The 16,335-nt window shown below is 50.2% G+C and overlaps 3 long non-coding RNA genes across 11 annotated transcripts in view; all 3 read left to right on the top strand.

Annotated features, from left to right (window-relative positions):
- The window catches only part of LOC109204606 (uncharacterized), a 53,526-nt gene that overhangs the window by 32,647 nt on the left and 4,544 nt on the right, over positions 1 to 16,335 (top strand). For all 8 annotated transcript variants that reach the window (XR_003222369.1, XR_003222371.1, XR_003222374.1 and 5 more), the window contains 27 exons: positions 11 to 161; positions 256 to 545; positions 1,039 to 1,125; positions 1,283 to 1,572; positions 1,896 to 1,961; positions 2,061 to 2,211; positions 2,306 to 2,595; positions 2,920 to 2,985; positions 3,085 to 3,235; positions 3,330 to 3,619; positions 4,111 to 4,197; positions 4,355 to 4,644; positions 4,971 to 5,036; positions 5,136 to 5,286; positions 5,381 to 5,670; positions 5,995 to 6,060; positions 9,231 to 9,381; positions 9,476 to 9,765; positions 10,254 to 10,340; positions 10,498 to 10,787; positions 11,114 to 11,179; positions 11,279 to 11,429; positions 11,524 to 11,813; positions 12,137 to 12,202; positions 15,376 to 15,526; positions 15,621 to 15,910; positions 16,236 to 16,301. This is a non-coding gene — a long non-coding RNA (uncharacterized LOC109204606). The remainder of the gene's footprint in view (positions 1 to 10; positions 162 to 255; positions 546 to 1,038; positions 1,126 to 1,282; positions 1,573 to 1,895; positions 1,962 to 2,060; positions 2,212 to 2,305; positions 2,596 to 2,919; positions 2,986 to 3,084; positions 3,236 to 3,329; positions 3,620 to 4,110; positions 4,198 to 4,354; positions 4,645 to 4,970; positions 5,037 to 5,135; positions 5,287 to 5,380; positions 5,671 to 5,994; positions 6,061 to 9,230; positions 9,382 to 9,475; positions 9,766 to 10,253; positions 10,341 to 10,497; positions 10,788 to 11,113; positions 11,180 to 11,278; positions 11,430 to 11,523; positions 11,814 to 12,136; positions 12,203 to 15,375; positions 15,527 to 15,620; positions 15,911 to 16,235; positions 16,302 to 16,335) is intronic.
- LOC109204644 (uncharacterized) lies at positions 7,266 to 9,224 on the top strand. 2 transcript variants are annotated; one of them, XR_003222380.1, is made up of 5 exons: positions 7,266 to 7,336; positions 7,431 to 7,720; positions 8,209 to 8,295; positions 8,453 to 8,742; positions 9,066 to 9,224. It is a non-coding gene; the product is annotated as an uncharacterized LOC109204644 (long non-coding RNA). The 2 variants fall into 2 exon arrangements; XR_002064176.2 differs by lacking the exons at positions 8,209 to 8,295; positions 8,453 to 8,742; positions 9,066 to 9,224 and adding an exon at positions 8,044 to 8,202.
- LOC112848312 (uncharacterized) lies at positions 13,381 to 15,369 on the top strand. Its single transcript, XR_003222377.1, has 6 exons — positions 13,381 to 13,477; positions 13,572 to 13,861; positions 14,188 to 14,253; positions 14,353 to 14,503; positions 14,598 to 14,887; positions 15,211 to 15,369. It is a non-coding gene; the product is annotated as an uncharacterized LOC112848312 (long non-coding RNA).

The raw sequence follows: 16,335 nt of genomic DNA, 5'->3' as shown, positions 1-16,335 counted from the left end.
CTAACTGCAGGTCGTTGGACTGTGGCAGGAAGCCGGAGTACAAGGAAAGAACCCACGCAAAAACAGGAAGAACATGCAAACTCCACACAGAACCACGGTAGAGCTGAACTCAAGACCTTCTTCCTGTGCGGTAACGGTGCTAACCACTGTGCCGCCCGCATGTGAGCAACCGTCTCGCAGAAATTTGAACAAGTTCAATGACTTTCTTTTCAAGCTGCTTACATTACATTGACTTATGTTTTTACACAATCTCAGAAGAGGAGAGCCACTGAGGGAACGCCTTCCGCCCTTCCGACGCCTCCACCGTGACTCCACTTCTGAGAGGAATTGCCTACAGATCAAGCATGGAGTGTGCCTGAATGGACATACAGAACTCCAAGGTTCGGCCCGGTGTTGAGGGTTTTCCCAAAGGTGAGGGCCCGGCGGGCGGTGCCTCACAGCCCTCCGCCTCTGGGAGTGGCCCATTTCTACTAAGGAGGCAAGAGGTGGCCAGGAGTCTGTCAGCGAGTTCTGCATGTCCTGGTGACCCTCCACCTGTTTCACAGGTGGGTGCAGCCTGATCTATCTACTGAAAGTCTAGACAGACCAGACCAGCTCAACCACACAGACACTTCCTACCTGATCTGAAGACAAAAGCAGAGTATGCAATATGTGGGACAAACACACACACACACTCACAGATCAGGGGAAAGAGACAGAAGAAATGGCAAAAGACAGAATATCTCACACACACACACACACACACAACAGAGAGGGAAGAGATAGAGAAATTGGCAAATGTGAGATCATGCTAAGCAGCTTGAACTGAAAGTGACTGGAAATGTTTACGTTTGATCAGCCACCCATCCATTCTCTGCTGTGTTTCTTTTTCAGTGTCACAGGGGAACTCGAGCCTATCCCAGCTATCTTAGGGCGAGAAGCAGGGTACACCCTCCACAGGTCACCAGTCTGTTGCAGAGCTAACACATAGACACAGAAAACCATTCGCACCTGTGGGCGATTTAGACTTTTCAACTAACCTCTTGCCACTAACTGCAGGTCGTTGGACTGTGGCAGGAAGCCGGAGTACAAGGAAAGAACCCACGCAAAAACAGGAAGAACATGCAAACTCCACACAGAACCACGGTAGAGCTAACTCAAGACCTTCTTCCTGTGCGGTAACGGTGCTAACCACTGTGCCGCCCGCATGTGAGCAACCGTCTCGCAGAAATTTGAACAAGTTCAATGACTTTCTTTTCAAGCTGCTTACATTACATTGACTTATGTTTTTACACAATCTCAGAAGAGGAGAGCCACTGAGGGAACGCCTTCCGCCCTTCCGACGCCTCCACCGTGACTCCACTTCTGAGAGGAATTGCCTACAGATCAAGCATGGAGTGTGCCTGAATGGACATACAGAACTCCAAGGTTCGGCCCGGTGTTGAGGGTTTTCCCAAAGGTGAGGGCCCGGCGGGCGGTGCCTCACAGCCCTCCGCCTCTGGGAGTGGCCCATTTCTACTAAGGAGGCAAGAGGTGGCCAGGAGTCTGTCAGCGAGTTCTGCATGTCCTGGTGACCCTCCACCTGTTTCACAGGTGGGTGCAGCCTGATCTATCTACTGAAAGTCTAGACAGACCAGACCAGCTCAACCACACAGACACTTCCTACCTGATCTGAAGACAAAAGCAGAGTATGCAATATGTGGGACAAACACACACACACACTCACAGATCAGGGGAAAGAGACAGAAGAAATGGCAAAAGACAGAATATCTCACACACACACACACACAACAGAGGGGAAGAGATAGAGAAATTGGCAAATGTGAGATCATGCTAAGCAGCTTGAACTGAAAGTGACTGGAAATGTTTACGTTTGATCAGCCACCCATCCATTCTCTGCTGTGTTTCTTTTTCAGTGTCACAGGGGAACTCGAGCCTATCCCAGCTATCTTAGGGCGAGAAGCAGGGTACACCCTCCACAGGTCACCAGTCTGTTGCAGAGCTAACACATAGACACAGAAAACCATTCGCACCTGTGGGCGATTTAGACTTTTCAACTAACCTCTTGCCACTAACTGCAGGTCGTTGGACTGTGGCAGGAAGCCGGAGTACAAGGAAAGAACCCACGCAAAAACAGGAAGAACATGCAAACTCCACACAGAACCACGGTAGAGCTAAACTCAAGACCTTCTTCCTGTGCGGTAACGGTGCTAACCACTGTGCCGCCCGCATGTGAGCAACCGTCTCGCAGAAATTTGAACAAGTTCAATGACTTTCTTTTCAAGCTGCTTACATTACATTGACTTATGTTTTTACACAATCTCAGAAGAGGAGAGCCACTGAGGGAACGCCTTCCGCCCTTCCGACGCCTCCACCGTGACTCCACTTCTGAGAGGAATTGCCTACAGATCAAGCATGGAGTGTGCCTGAATGGACATACAGAACTCCAAGGTTCGGCCCGGTGTTGAGGGTTTTCCCAAAGGTGAGGGCCCGGCGGGCGGTGCCTCACAGCCCTCCGCCTCTGGGAGTGGCCCATTTCTACTAAGGAGGCAAGAGGTGGCCAGGAGTCTGTCAGCGAGTTCTGCATGTCCTGGTGACCCTCCACCTGTTTCACAGGTGGGTGCAGCCTGATCTATCTACTGAAAGTCTAGACAGACCAGACCAGCTCAACCACACAGACACTTCCTACCTGATCTGAAGACAAAAGCAGAGTATGCAATATGTGGGACAAACACACACACACACTCACAGATCAGGGGAAAGAGACAGAAGAAATGGCAAAAGACAGAATATCTCACACACACACACACACAACAGAGGGGGAAGAGATAGAGAAATTGGCAAATGTGAGATCATGCTAAGCAGCTTGAACTGAAAGTGACTGGAAATGTTTACGTTTGATCAGCCACCCGTCCATTCTCTGCTGTGTTTCTTTTTCAGTGTCACAGGGGAACTCGAGCCTATCCCAGCTATCTTAGGGCGAGAAGCAGGGTACACCCTCCACAGGTCACCAGTCTGTTGCAGAGCTAACACATAGACACAGAAAACCATTCGCACCTGTGGGCGATTTAGACTTTTCAACTAACCTCTTGCCACTAACTGCAGGTCGTTGGACTGTGGCAGGAAGCCGGAGTACAAGGAAAGAACCCACGCAAAAACAGGAAGAACATGCAAACTCCACACAGAACCACGGTAGAGCTGAACTCAAGACCTTCTTCCTGTGCGGTAACGGTGCTAACCACTGTGCCGCCCGCATGTGAGCAACCGTCTCGCAGAAATTTGAACAAGTTCAATGACTTTCTTTTCAAGCTGCTTACATTACATTGACTTATGTTTTTACACAATCTCAGAAGAGGAGAGCCACTGAGGGAACGCCTTCCGCCCTTCCGACGCCTCCACCGTGACTCCACTTCTGAGAGGAATTGCCTACAGATCAAGCATGGAGTGTGCCTGAATGGACATACAGAACTCCAAGGTTCGGCCCGGTGTTGAGGGTTTTCCCAAAGGTGAGGGCCCGGCGGGCGGTGCCTCACAGCCCTCCGCCTCTGGGAGTGGCCCATTTCTACTAAGGAGGCAAGAGGTGGCCAGGAGTCTGTCAGCGAGTTCTGCATGTCCTGGTGACCCTCCACCTGTTTCACAGGTGGGTGCAGCCTGATCTATCTACTGAAAGTCTAGACAGACCAGACCAGCTCAACCACACAGACACTTCCTACCTGATCTGAAGACAAAAGCAGAGTATGCAATATGTGGGACAAACACACACACACACTCACAGATCAGGGGAAAGAGACAGAAGAAATGGCAAAAGACAGAATATCTCACACACACACACACACACAACAGAGGGGGAAGAGATAGAGAAATTGGCAAATGTGAGATCATGCTAAGCAGCTTGAACTGAAAGTGACTGGAAATGTTTACGTTTGATCAGCCACCCATCCATTCTCTGCTGTGTTTCTTTTTCAGTGTCACAGGGGAACTCGAGCCTATCCCAGCTATCTTAGGGCGAGAAGCAGGGTACACCCTCCACAGGTCACCAGTCTGTTGCAGAGCTAACACATAGACACAGAAAACCATTCGCACCTGTGGGCGATTTAGACTTTTCAACTAACCTCTTGCCACTAACTGCAGGTCGTTGGACTGTGGCAGGAAGCCGGAGTACAAGGAAAGAACCCACGCAAAAACAGGAAGAACATGCAAACTCCACACAGAACCACGGTAGAGCTAACTCAAGACCTTCTTCCTGTGCGGTAACGGTGCTAACCACTGTGCCGCCCGCATGTGAGCAACCGTCTCGCAGAAATTTGAACAAGTTCAATGACTTTCTTTTCAAGCTGCTTACATTACATTGACTTATGTTTTTACACAATCTCAGAAGAGGAGAGCCACTGAGGGAACGCCTTCCGCCCTTCCGACGCCTCCACCGTGACTCCACTTCTGAGAGGAATTGCCTACAGATCAAGCATGGAGTGTGCCTGAATGGACATACAGAACTCCAAGGTTCGGCCCGGTGTTGAGGGTTTTCCCAAAGGTGAGGGCCCGGCGGGCGGTGCCTCACAGCCCTCCGCCTCTGGGAGTGGCCCATTTCTACTAAGGAGGCAAGAGGTGGCCAGGAGTCTGTCAGCGAGTTCTGCATGTCCTGGTGACCCTCCACCTGTTTCACAGGTGGGTGCAGCCTGATCTATCTACTGAAAGTCTAGACAGACCAGACCAGCTCAACCACACAGACACTTCCTACCTGATCTGAAGACAAAAGCAGAGTATGCAATATGTGGGACAAACACACACACACACTCACAGATCAGGGGAAAGAGACAGAAGAAATGGCAAAAGACAGAATATCTCACACACACACACACACACAACAGAGGGGGAAGAGATAGAGAAATTGGCAAATGTGAGATCATGCTAAGCAGCTTGAACTGAAAGTGACTGGAAATGTTTACGTTTGATCAGCCACCCATCCATTCTCTGCTGTGTTTCTTTTTCAGTGTCACAGGGGAACTCGAGCCTATCCCAGCTATCTTAGGGCGAGAAGCAGGGTACACCCTCCACAGGTCACCAGTCTGTTGCAGAGCTAACACATAGACACAGAAAACCATTCGCACCTGTGGGCGATTTAGACTTTTCAACTAACCTCTTGCCACTAACTGCAGGTCGTTGGACTGTGGCAGGAAGCCGGAGTACAAGGAAAGAACCCACGCAAAAACAGGAAGAACATGCAAACTCCACACAGAACCACGGTAGAGCTAAACTCAAGACCTTCTTCCTGTGCGGTAACGGTGCTAACCACTGTGCCGCCCGCATGTGAGCAACCGTCTCGCAGAAATTTGAACAAGTTCAATGACTTTCTTTTCAAGCTGCTTACATTACATTGACTTATGTTTTTACACAATCTCAGAAGAGGAGAGCCACTGAGGGAACGCCTTCCGCCCTTCCGACGCCTCCACCGTGACTCCACTTCTGAGAGGAATTGCCTACAGATCAAGCATGGAGTGTGCCTGAATGGACATACAGAACTCCAAGGTTCGGCCCGGTGTTGAGGGTTTTCCCAAAGGTGAGGGCCCGGCGGGCGGTGCCTCACAGCCCTCCGCCTCTGGGAGTGGCCCATTTCTACTAAGGAGGCAAGAGGTGGCCAGGAGTCTGTCAGCGAGTTCTGCATGTCCTGGTGACCCTCCACCTGTTTCACAGGTGGGTGCAGCCTGATCTATCTACTGAAAGTCTAGACAGACCAGACCAGCTCAACCACACAGACACTTCCTACCTGATCTGAAGACAAAAGCAGAGTATGCAATATGTGGGACAAACACACACACACACTCACAGATCAGGGGAAAGAGACAGAAGAAATGGCAAAAGACAGAATATCTCACACACACACACACACAACAGAGGGGGAAGAGATAGAGAAATTGGCAAATGTGAGATCATGCTAAGCAGCTTGAACTGAAAGTGACTGGAAATGTTTACGTTTGATCAGCCACCCGTCCATTCTCTGCTGTGTTTCTTTTTCAGTGTCACAGGGGAACTCGAGCCTATCCCAGCTATCTTAGGGCGAGAAGCAGGGTACACCCTCCACAGGTCACCAGTCTGTTGCAGAGCTAACACATAGACACAGAAAACCATTCGCACCTGTGGGCGATTTAGACTTTTCAACTAACCTCTTGCCACTAACTGCAGGTCGTTGGACTGTGGCAGGAAGCCGGAGTACAAGGAAAGAACCCACGCAAAAACAGGAAAAACATGCAAACTCCACACAGAACCACGGTAGAGCTGAACTCAAGACCTTCTTCCTGTGCGGTAACGGTGCTAACCACTGTGCCGCCCGCATGTGAGCAACCGTCTCGCAGAAATTTGAACAAGTTCAATGACTTTCTTTTCAAGCTGCTTACATTACATTGACTTATGTTTTTACACAATCTCAGAAGAGGAGAGCCACTGAGGGAACGCCTTCCGCCCTTCCGACGCCTCCACCGTGACTCCACTTCTGAGAGGAATTGCCTACAGATCAAGCATGGAGTGTGCCTGAATGGACATACAGAACTCCAAGGTTCGGCCCGGTGTTGAGGGTTTTCCCAAAGGTGAGGGCCCGGCGGGCGGTGCCTCACAGCCCTCCGCCTCTGGGAGTGGCCCATTTCTACTAAGGAGGCAAGAGGTGGCCAGGAGTCTGTCAGCGAGTTCTGCATGTCCTGGTGACCCTCCACCTGTTTCACAGGTGGGTGCAGCCTGATCTATCTACTGAAAGTCTAGACAGACCAGACCAGCTCAACCACACAGACACTTCCTACCTGATCTGAAGACAAAAGCAGAGTATGCAATATGTGGGACAAACACACACACACACTCACAGATCAGGGGAAAGAGACAGAAGAAATGGCAAAAGACAGAATATCTCACACACACACACACACACACAACAGAGAGGGAAGAGATAGAGAAATTGGCAAATGTGAGATCATGCTAAGCAGCTTGAACTGAAAGTGACTGGAAATGTTTACGTTTGATCAGCCACCCATCCATTCTCTGCTGTGTTTCTTTTTCAGTGTCACAGGGGAACTCGAGCCTATCCCAGCTATCTTAGGGCGAGAAGCAGGGTACACCCTCCACAGGTCACCAGTCTGTTGCAGAGCTAACACATAGACACAGAAAACCATTCGCACCTGTGGGCGATTTAGACTTTTCAACTAACCTCTTGCCACTAACTGCAGGTCGTTGGACTGTGGCAGGAAGCCGGAGTACAAGGAAAGAACCCACGCAAAAACAGGAAAACATGCAAACTCCACACAGAACCACGGTAGAGCTAACTCAAGACCTTCTTCCTGTGCGGTAACGGTGCTAACCACTGTGCCGCCCGCATGTGAGCAACCGTCTCGCAGAAATTTGAACAAGTTCAATGACTTTCTTTTCAAGCTGCTTACATTACATTGACTTATGTTTTTACACAATCTCAGAAGAGGAGAGCCACTGAGGGAACGCCTTCCGCCCTTCCGACGCCTCCACCGTGACTCCACTTCTGAGAGGAATTGCCTACAGATCAAGCATGGAGTGTGCCTGAATGGACATACAGAACTCCAAGGTTCGGCCCGGTGTTGAGGGTTTTCCCAAAGGTGAGGGCCCGGCGGGCGGTGCCTCACAGCCCTCCGCCTCTGGGAGTGGCCCATTTCTACTAAGGAGGCAAGAGGTGGCCAGGAGTCTGTCAGCGAGTTCTGCATGTCCTGGTGACCCTCCACCTGTTTCACAGGTGGGTGCAGCCTGATCTATCTACTGAAAGTCTAGACAGACCAGACCAGCTCAACCACACAGACACTTCCTACCTGATCTGAAGACAAAAGCAGAGTATGCAATATGTGGGACAAACACACACACACACTCACAGATCAGGGGAAAGAGACAGAAGAAATGGCAAAAGACAGAATATCTCACACACACACACACACAACAGAGGGGAATAGATAGAGAAATTGGCAAATGTGAGATCATGCTAAGCAGCTTGAACTGAAAGTGACTGGAAATGTTTACGTTTGATCAGCCACCCGTCCATTCTCTGCTGTGTTTCTTTTTCAGTGTCACAGGGGAACTCGAGCCTATCCCAGCTATCTTAGGGCGAGAAGCAGGGTACACCCTCCACAGGTCACCAGTCTGTTGCAGAGCTAACACATAGACACAGAAAACCATTCGCACCTGTGGGCGATTTAGACTTTTCAACTAACCTCTTGCCACTAACTGCAGGTCGTTGGACTGTGGCAGGAAGCCGGAGTACAAGGAAAGAACCCACGCAAAAACAGGAAGAACATGCAAACTCCACACAGAACCACGGTAGAGCTAACTCAAGACCTTCTTCCTGTGCGGTAACGGTGCTAACCACTGTGCCGCCCGCATGTGAGCAACCGTCTCGCAGAAATTTGAACAAGTTCAATGACTTTCTTTTCAAGCTGCTTACATTACATTGACTTATGTTTTTACACAATCTCAGAAGAGGAGAGCCACTGAGGGAACGCCTTCCGCCCTTCCGACGCCTCCACCGTGACTCCACTTCTGAGAGGAATTGCCTACAGATCAAGCATGGAGTGTGCCTGAATGGACATACAGAACTCCAAGGTTCGGCCCGGTGTTGAGGGTTTTCCCAAAGGTGAGGGCCCGGCGGGCGGTGCCTCACAGCCCTCCGCCTCTGGGAGTGGCCCATTTCTACTAAGGAGGCAAGAGGTGGCCAGGAGTCTGTCAGCGAGTTCTGCATGTCCTGGTGACCCTCCACCTGTTTCACAGGTGGGTGCAGCCTGATCTATCTACTGAAAGTCTAGACAGACCAGACCAGCTCAACCACACAGACACTTCCTACCTGATCTGAAGACAAAAGCAGAGTATGCAATATGTGGGACAAACACACACACACACTCACAGATCAGGGGAAAGAGACAGAAGAAATGGCAAAAGACAGAATATCTCACACACACACACACACAACAGAGGGGAAGAGATAGAGAAATTGGCAAATGTGAGATCATGCTAAGCAGCTTGAACTGAAAGTGACTGGAAATGTTTACGTTTGATCAGCCACCCATCCATTCTCTGCTGTGTTTCTTTTTCAGTGTCACAGGGGAACTCGAGCCTATCCCAGCTATCTTAGGGCGAGAAGCAGGGTACACCCTCCACAGGTCACCAGTCTGTTGCAGAGCTAACACATAGACACAGAAAACCATTCGCACCTGTGGGCGATTTAGACTTTTCAACTAACCTCTTGCCACTAACTGCAGGTCGTTGGACTGTGGCAGGAAGCCGGAGTACAAGGAAAGAACCCACGCAAAAACAGGAAGAACATGCAAACTCCACACAGAACCACGGTAGAGCTAAACTCAAGACCTTCTTCCTGTGCGGTAACGGTGCTAACCACTGTGCCGCCCGCATGTGAGCAACCGTCTCGCAGAAATTTGAACAAGTTCAATGACTTTCTTTTCAAGCTGCTTACATTACATTGACTTATGTTTTTACACAATCTCAGAAGAGGAGAGCCACTGAGGGAACGCCTTCCGCCCTTCCGACGCCTCCACCGTGACTCCACTTCTGAGAGGAATTGCCTACAGATCAAGCATGGAGTGTGCCTGAATGGACATACAGAACTCCAAGGTTCGGCCCGGTGTTGAGGGTTTTCCCAAAGGTGAGGGCCCGGCGGGCGGTGCCTCACAGCCCTCCGCCTCTGGGAGTGGCCCATTTCTACTAAGGAGGCAAGAGGTGGCCAGGAGTCTGTCAGCGAGTTCTGCATGTCCTGGTGACCCTCCACCTGTTTCACAGGTGGGTGCAGCCTGATCTATCTACTGAAAGTCTAGACAGACCAGACCAGCTCAACCACACAGACACTTCCTACCTGATCTGAAGACAAAAGCAGAGTATGCAATATGTGGGACAAACACACACACACACTCACAGATCAGGGGAAAGAGACAGAAGAAATGGCAAAAGACAGAATATCTCACACACACACACACACAACAGAGGGGAAGAGATAGAGAAATTGGCAAATGTGAGATCATGCTAAGCAGCTTGAACTGAAAGTGACTGGAAATGTTTACGTTTGATCAGCCACCCATCCATTCTCTGCTGTGTTTCTTTTTCAGTGTCACAGGGGAACTCGAGCCTATCCCAGCTATCTTAGGGCGAGAAGCAGGGTACACCCTCCACAGGTCACCAGTCTGTTGCAGAGCTAACACATAGACACAGAAAACCATTCGCACCTGTGGGCGATTTAGACTTTTCAACTAACCTCTTGCCACTAACTGCAGGTCGTTGGACTGTGGCAGGAAGCCGGAGTACAAGGAAAGAACCCACGCAAAAACAGGAAGAACATGCAAACTCCACACAGAACCACGGTAGAGCTAACTCAAGACCTTCTTCCTGTGCGGTAACGGTGCTAACCACTGTGCCGCCCGCATGTGAGCAACCGTCTCGCAGAAATTTGAACAAGTTCAATGACTTTCTTTTCAAGCTGCTTACATTACATTGACTTATGTTTTTACACAATCTCAGAAGAGGAGAGCCACTGAGGGAACGCCTTCCGCCCTTCCGACGCCTCCACCGTGACTCCACTTCTGAGAGGAATTGCCTACAGATCAAGCATGGAGTGTGCCTGAATGGACATACAGAACTCCAAGGTTCGGCCCGGTGTTGAGGGTTTTCCCAAAGGTGAGGGCCCGGCGGGCGGTGCCTCACAGCCCTCCGCCTCTGGGAGTGGCCCATTTCTACTAAGGAGGCAAGAGGTGGCCAGGAGTCTGTCAGCGAGTTCTGCATGTCCTGGTGACCCTCCACCTGTTTCACAGGTGGGTGCAGCCTGATCTATCTACTGAAAGTCTAGACAGACCAGACCAGCTCAACCACACAGACACTTCCTACCTGATCTGAAGACAAAAGCAGAGTATGCAATATGTGGGACAAACACACACACACACTCACAGATCAGGGGAAAGAGACAGAAGAAATGGCAAAAGACAGAATATCTCACACACACACACACACACAACAGAGGGGGAAGAGATAGAGAAATTGGCAAATGTGAGATCATGCTAAGCAGCTTGAACTGAAAGTGACTGGAAATGTTTACGTTTGATCAGCCACCCATCCATTCTCTGCTGTGTTTCTTTTTCAGTGTCACAGGGGAACTCGAGCCTATCCCAGCTATCTTAGGGCGAGAAGCAGGGTACACCCTCCACAGGTCACCAGTCTGTTGCAGAGCTAACACATAGACACAGAAAACCATTCGCACCTGTGGGCGATTTAGACTTTTCAACTAACCTCTTGCCACTAACTGCAGGTCGTTGGACTGTGGCAGGAAGCCGGAGTACAAGGAAAGAACCCACGCAAAAACAGGAAGAACATGCAAACTCCACACAGAACCACGGTAGAGCTAAACTCAAGACCTTCTTCCTGTGCGGTAACGGTGCTAACCACTGTGCCGCCCGCATGTGAGCAACCGTCTCGCAGAAATTTGAACAAGTTCAATGACTTTCTTTTCAAGCTGCTTACATTACATTGACTTATGTTTTTACACAATCTCAGAAGAGGAGAGCCACTGAGGGAACGCCTTCCGCCCTTCCGACGCCTCCACCGTGACTCCACTTCTGAGAGGAATTGCCTACAGATCAAGCATGGAGTGTGCCTGAATGGACATACAGAACTCCAAGGTTCGGCCCGGTGTTGAGGGTTTTCCCAAAGGTGAGGGCCCGGCGGGCGGTGCCTCACAGCCCTCCGCCTCTGGGAGTGGCCCATTTCTACTAAGGAGGCAAGAGGTGGCCAGGAGTCTGTCAGCGAGTTCTGCATGTCCTGGTGACCCTCCACCTGTTTCACAGGTGGGTGCAGCCTGATCTATCTACTGAAAGTCTAGACAGACCAGACCAGCTCAACCACACAGACACTTCCTACCTGATCTGAAGACAAAAGCAGAGTATGCAATATGTGGGACAAACACACACACACACTCACAGATCAGGGGAAAGAGACAGAAGAAATGGCAAAAGACAGAATATCTCACACACACACACACACAACAGAGGGGAAGAGATAGAGAAATTGGCAAATGTGAGATCATGCTAAGCAGCTTGAACTGAAAGTGACTGGAAATGTTTACGTTTGATCAGCCACCCGTCCATTCTCTGCTGTGTTTCTTTTTCAGTGTCACAGGGGAACTCGAGCCTATCCCAGCTATCTTAGGGCGAGAAGCAGGGTACACCCTCCACAGGTCACCAGTCTGTTGCAGAGCTAACACATAGACACAGAAAACCATTCGCACCTGTGGGCGATTTAGACTTTTCAACTAACCTCTTGCCACTAACTGCAGGTCGTTGGACTGTGGCAGGAAGCCGGAGTACAAGGAAAGAACCCACGCAAAAACAGGAAGAACATGCAAACTCCACACAGAACCACGGTAGAGCTGAACTCAAGACCTTCTTCCTGTGCGGTAACGGTGCTAACCACTGTGCCGCCCGCATGTGAGCAACCGTCTCGCAGAAATTTGAACAAGTTCAATGACTTTCTTTTCAAGCTGCTTACATTACATTGACTTATGTTTTTACACAATCTCAGAAGAGGAGAGCCACTGAGGGAACGCCTTCCGCCCTTCCGACGCCTCCACCGTGACTCCACTTCTGAGAGGAATTGCCTACAGATCAAGCATGGAGTGTGCCTGAATGGACATACAGAACTCCAAGGTTCGGCCCGGTGTTGAGGGTTTTCCCAAAGGTGAGGGCCCGGCGGGCGGTGCCTCACAGCCCTCCGCCTCTGGGAGTGGCCCATTTCTACTAAGGAGGCAAGAGGTGGCCAGGAGTCTGTCAGCGAGTTCTGCATGTCCTGGTGACCCTCCACCTGTTTCACAGGTGGGTGCAGCCTGATCTATCTACTGAAAGTCTAGACAGACCAGACCAGCTCAACCACACAGACACTTCCTACCTGATCTGAAGACAAAAGCAGAGTATGCAATATGTGGGACAAACACACACACACACTCACAGATCAGGGGAAAGAGACAGAAGAAATGGCAAAAGACAGAATATCTCACACACACACACACACACAACAGAGGGGGAAGAGATAGAGAAATTGGCAAATGTGAGATCATGCTAAGCAGCTTGAACTGAAAGTGACTGGAAATGTTTACGTTTGATCAGCCACCCATCCATTCTCTGCTGTGTTTCTTTTTCAGTGTCACAGGGGAACTCGAGCCTATCCCAGCTATCTTAGGGCGAGAAGCAGGGTACACCCTCCACAGGTCACCAGTCTGTTGCAGAGCTAACACATAGACACAGAAAACCATTCGCACCTGTGGGCGATTTAGACTTTTCAACTAACCTCTTGCCACTAACTGCAGGTCGTTGGACTGTGGCAGGAAGCCGGAGTACAAGGAAAGAACCCACGCAAAAACAGGAAAACATGCAAACTCCACACAGAACCACGGTAGAGCTGAACTCAAGACCTTCTTCCTGTGCGGTAACGGTGCTAACCACTGTGCCGCCCGCATGTGAGCAACCGTCTCGCAGAAATTTGAACAAGTTCAATGACTTTCTTTTCAAGCTGCTTACATTACATTGACTTATGTTTTTACACAATCTCAGAAGAGGAGAGCCACTGAGGGAACGCCTTCCGCCCTTCCGACGCCTCCACCGTGACTCCACTTCTGAGAGGAATTGCCTACAGATCAAGCATGGAGTGTGCCTGAATGGACATACAGAACTCCAAGGTTCGGCCCGGTGTTGAGGGTTTTCCCAAAGGTGAGGGCCCGGCGGGCGGTGCCTCACAGCCCTCCGCCTCTGGGAGTGGCCCATTTCTACTAAGGAGGCAAGAGGTGGCCAGGAGTCTGTCAGCGAGTTCTGCATGTCCTGGTGACCCTCCACCTGTTTCACAGGTGGGTGCAGCCTGATCTATCTACTGAAAGTCTAGACAGACCAGACCAGCTCAACCACACAGACACTTCCTACCTGATCTGAAGACAAAAGCAGAGTATGCAATATGTGGGACAAACACACACACACACTCACAGATCAGGGGAAAGAGACAGAAGAAATGGCAAAAGACAGAATATCTCACACACACACACACACACAACAGAGGGGGAAGAGATAGAGAAATTGGCAAATGTGAGATCATGCTAAGCAGCTTGAACTGAAAGTGACTGGAAATGTTTACGTTTGATCAGCCACCCGTCCATTCTCTGCTGTGTTTCTTTTTCAGTGTCACAGGGGAACTCGAGCCTATCCCAGCTATCTTAGGGCGAGAAGCAGGGTACACCCTCCACAGGTCACCAGTCTGTTGCAGAGCTAACACATAGACACAGAAAACCATTCGCACCTGTGGGCGATTTAGACTTTTCAACTAACCTCTTGCCACTAACTGCAGGTCGTTGGACTGTGGCAGGAAGCCGGAGTACAAGGAAAGAACCCACGCAAAAACAGGAAGAACATGCAAACTCCACACAGAACCACGGTAGAGCTGAACTCAAGACCTTCTTCCTGTGCGGTAACGGTGCTAACCACTGTGCCGCCCGCATGTGAGCAACCGTCTCGCAGAAATTTGAACAAGTTCAATGACTTTCTTTTCAAGCTGCTTACATTACATTGACTTATGTTTTTACACAATCTCAGAAGAGGAGAGCCACTGAGGGAACGCCTTCCGCCCTTCCGACGCCTCCACCGTGACTCCACTTCTGAGAGGAATTGCCTACAGATCAAGCATGGAGTGTGCCTGAATGGACATACAGAACTCCAAGGTTCGGCCCGGTGTTGAGGGTTTTCCCAAAGGTGAGGGCCCGGCGGGCGGTGCCTCACAGCCCTCCGCCTCTGGGAGTGGCCCATTTCTACTAAGGAGGCAAGAGGTGGCCAGGAGTCTGTCAGCGAGTTCTGCATGTCCTGGTGACCCTCCACCTGTTTCACAGGTGGGTGCAGCCTGATCTATCTACTGAAAGTCTAGACAGACCAGACCAGCTCAACCACACAGACACTTCCTACCTGATCTGAAGACAAAAGCAGAGTATGCAATATGTGGGACAAACACACACACACACTCACAGATCAGGGGAAAGAGACAGAAGAAATGGCAAAAGACAGAATATCTCACACACACACACACACAACAGAGGGGAAGAGATAGAGAAATTGGCAAATGTGAGATCATGCTAAGCAGCTTGAACTGAAAGTGACTGGAAATGTTTACGTTTGATCAGCCACCCATCCATTCTCTGCTGTGTTTCTTTTTCAGTGTCACAGGGGAACTCGAGCCTATCCCAGCTATCTTAGGGCGAGAAGCAGGGTACACCCTCCACAGGTCACCAGTCTGTTGCAGAGCTAACACATAGACACAGAAAACCATTCGCACCTGTGGGCGATTTAGACTTTTCAACTAACCTCTTGCCACTAACTGCAGGTCGTTGGACTGTGGCAGGAAGCCGGAGTACAAGGAAAGAACCCACGCAAAAACAGGAAGAACATGCAAACTCCACACAGAACCACGGTAGAGCTAAACTCAAGACCTTCTTCCTGTGCGGTAACGGTGCTAACCACTGTGCCGCCCGCATGTGAGCAACCGTCTCGCAGAAATTTGAACAAGTTCAATGACTTTCTTTTCAAGCTGCTTACATTACATTGACTTATGTTTTTACACAATCTCAGAAGAGGAGAGCCACTGAGGGAACGCCTTCCGCCCTTCCGACGCCTCCACCGTGACTCCACTTCTGAGAGGAATTGCCTACAGATCAAGCATGGAGTGTGCCTGAATGGACATACAGAACTCCAAGGTTCGGCCCGGTGTTGAGGGTTTTCCCAAAGGTGAGGGCCCGGCGGGCGGTGCCTCACAGCCCTCCGCCTCTGGGAGTGGCCCATTTCTACTAAGGAGGCAAGAGGTGGCCAGGAGTCTGTCAGCGAGTTCTGCATGTCCTGGTGACCCTCCACCTGTTTCACAGGTGGGTGCAGCCTGATCTATCTACTGAAAGTCTAGACAGACCAGACCAGCTCAACCACACAGACACTTCCTACCTGATCTGAAGACAAAAGCAGAGTATGCAATATGTGGGACAAACACACACACACACTCACAGATCAGGGGAAAGAGACAGAAGAAATGGCAAAAGACAGAATATCTCACACACACACACACACACAACAGAGGGGGAAGAGATAGAGAAATTGGCAAATGTGAGATCATGCTAAGCAGCTTGAACTGAAAGTGACTGGAAATGTTTACGTTTGATCAGCCACCCTCCATTCTCTGCTGTGTTTCTTTTTCAGTGTCACAGGGGAACTCGAGCCTATCCCAGCTATCTTAGGGCGAGAAGCAGGGTACACCCTCCACAGGTCACCAGTCTGTTGCAGAGCTAACACATAGACA

Source organism: Oreochromis niloticus, linkage group LG12 (assembly GCF_001858045.2).
Source record: "Oreochromis niloticus isolate F11D_XX linkage group LG12, O_niloticus_UMD_NMBU, whole genome shotgun sequence".
NCBI classification, from domain to species: Eukaryota; Metazoa; Chordata; class Actinopteri; order Cichliformes; family Cichlidae; genus Oreochromis; species Oreochromis niloticus.
Note: the sequence above shows the minus strand (reverse complement) of the source record. Positions and strands in the feature narration are given on the sequence as shown.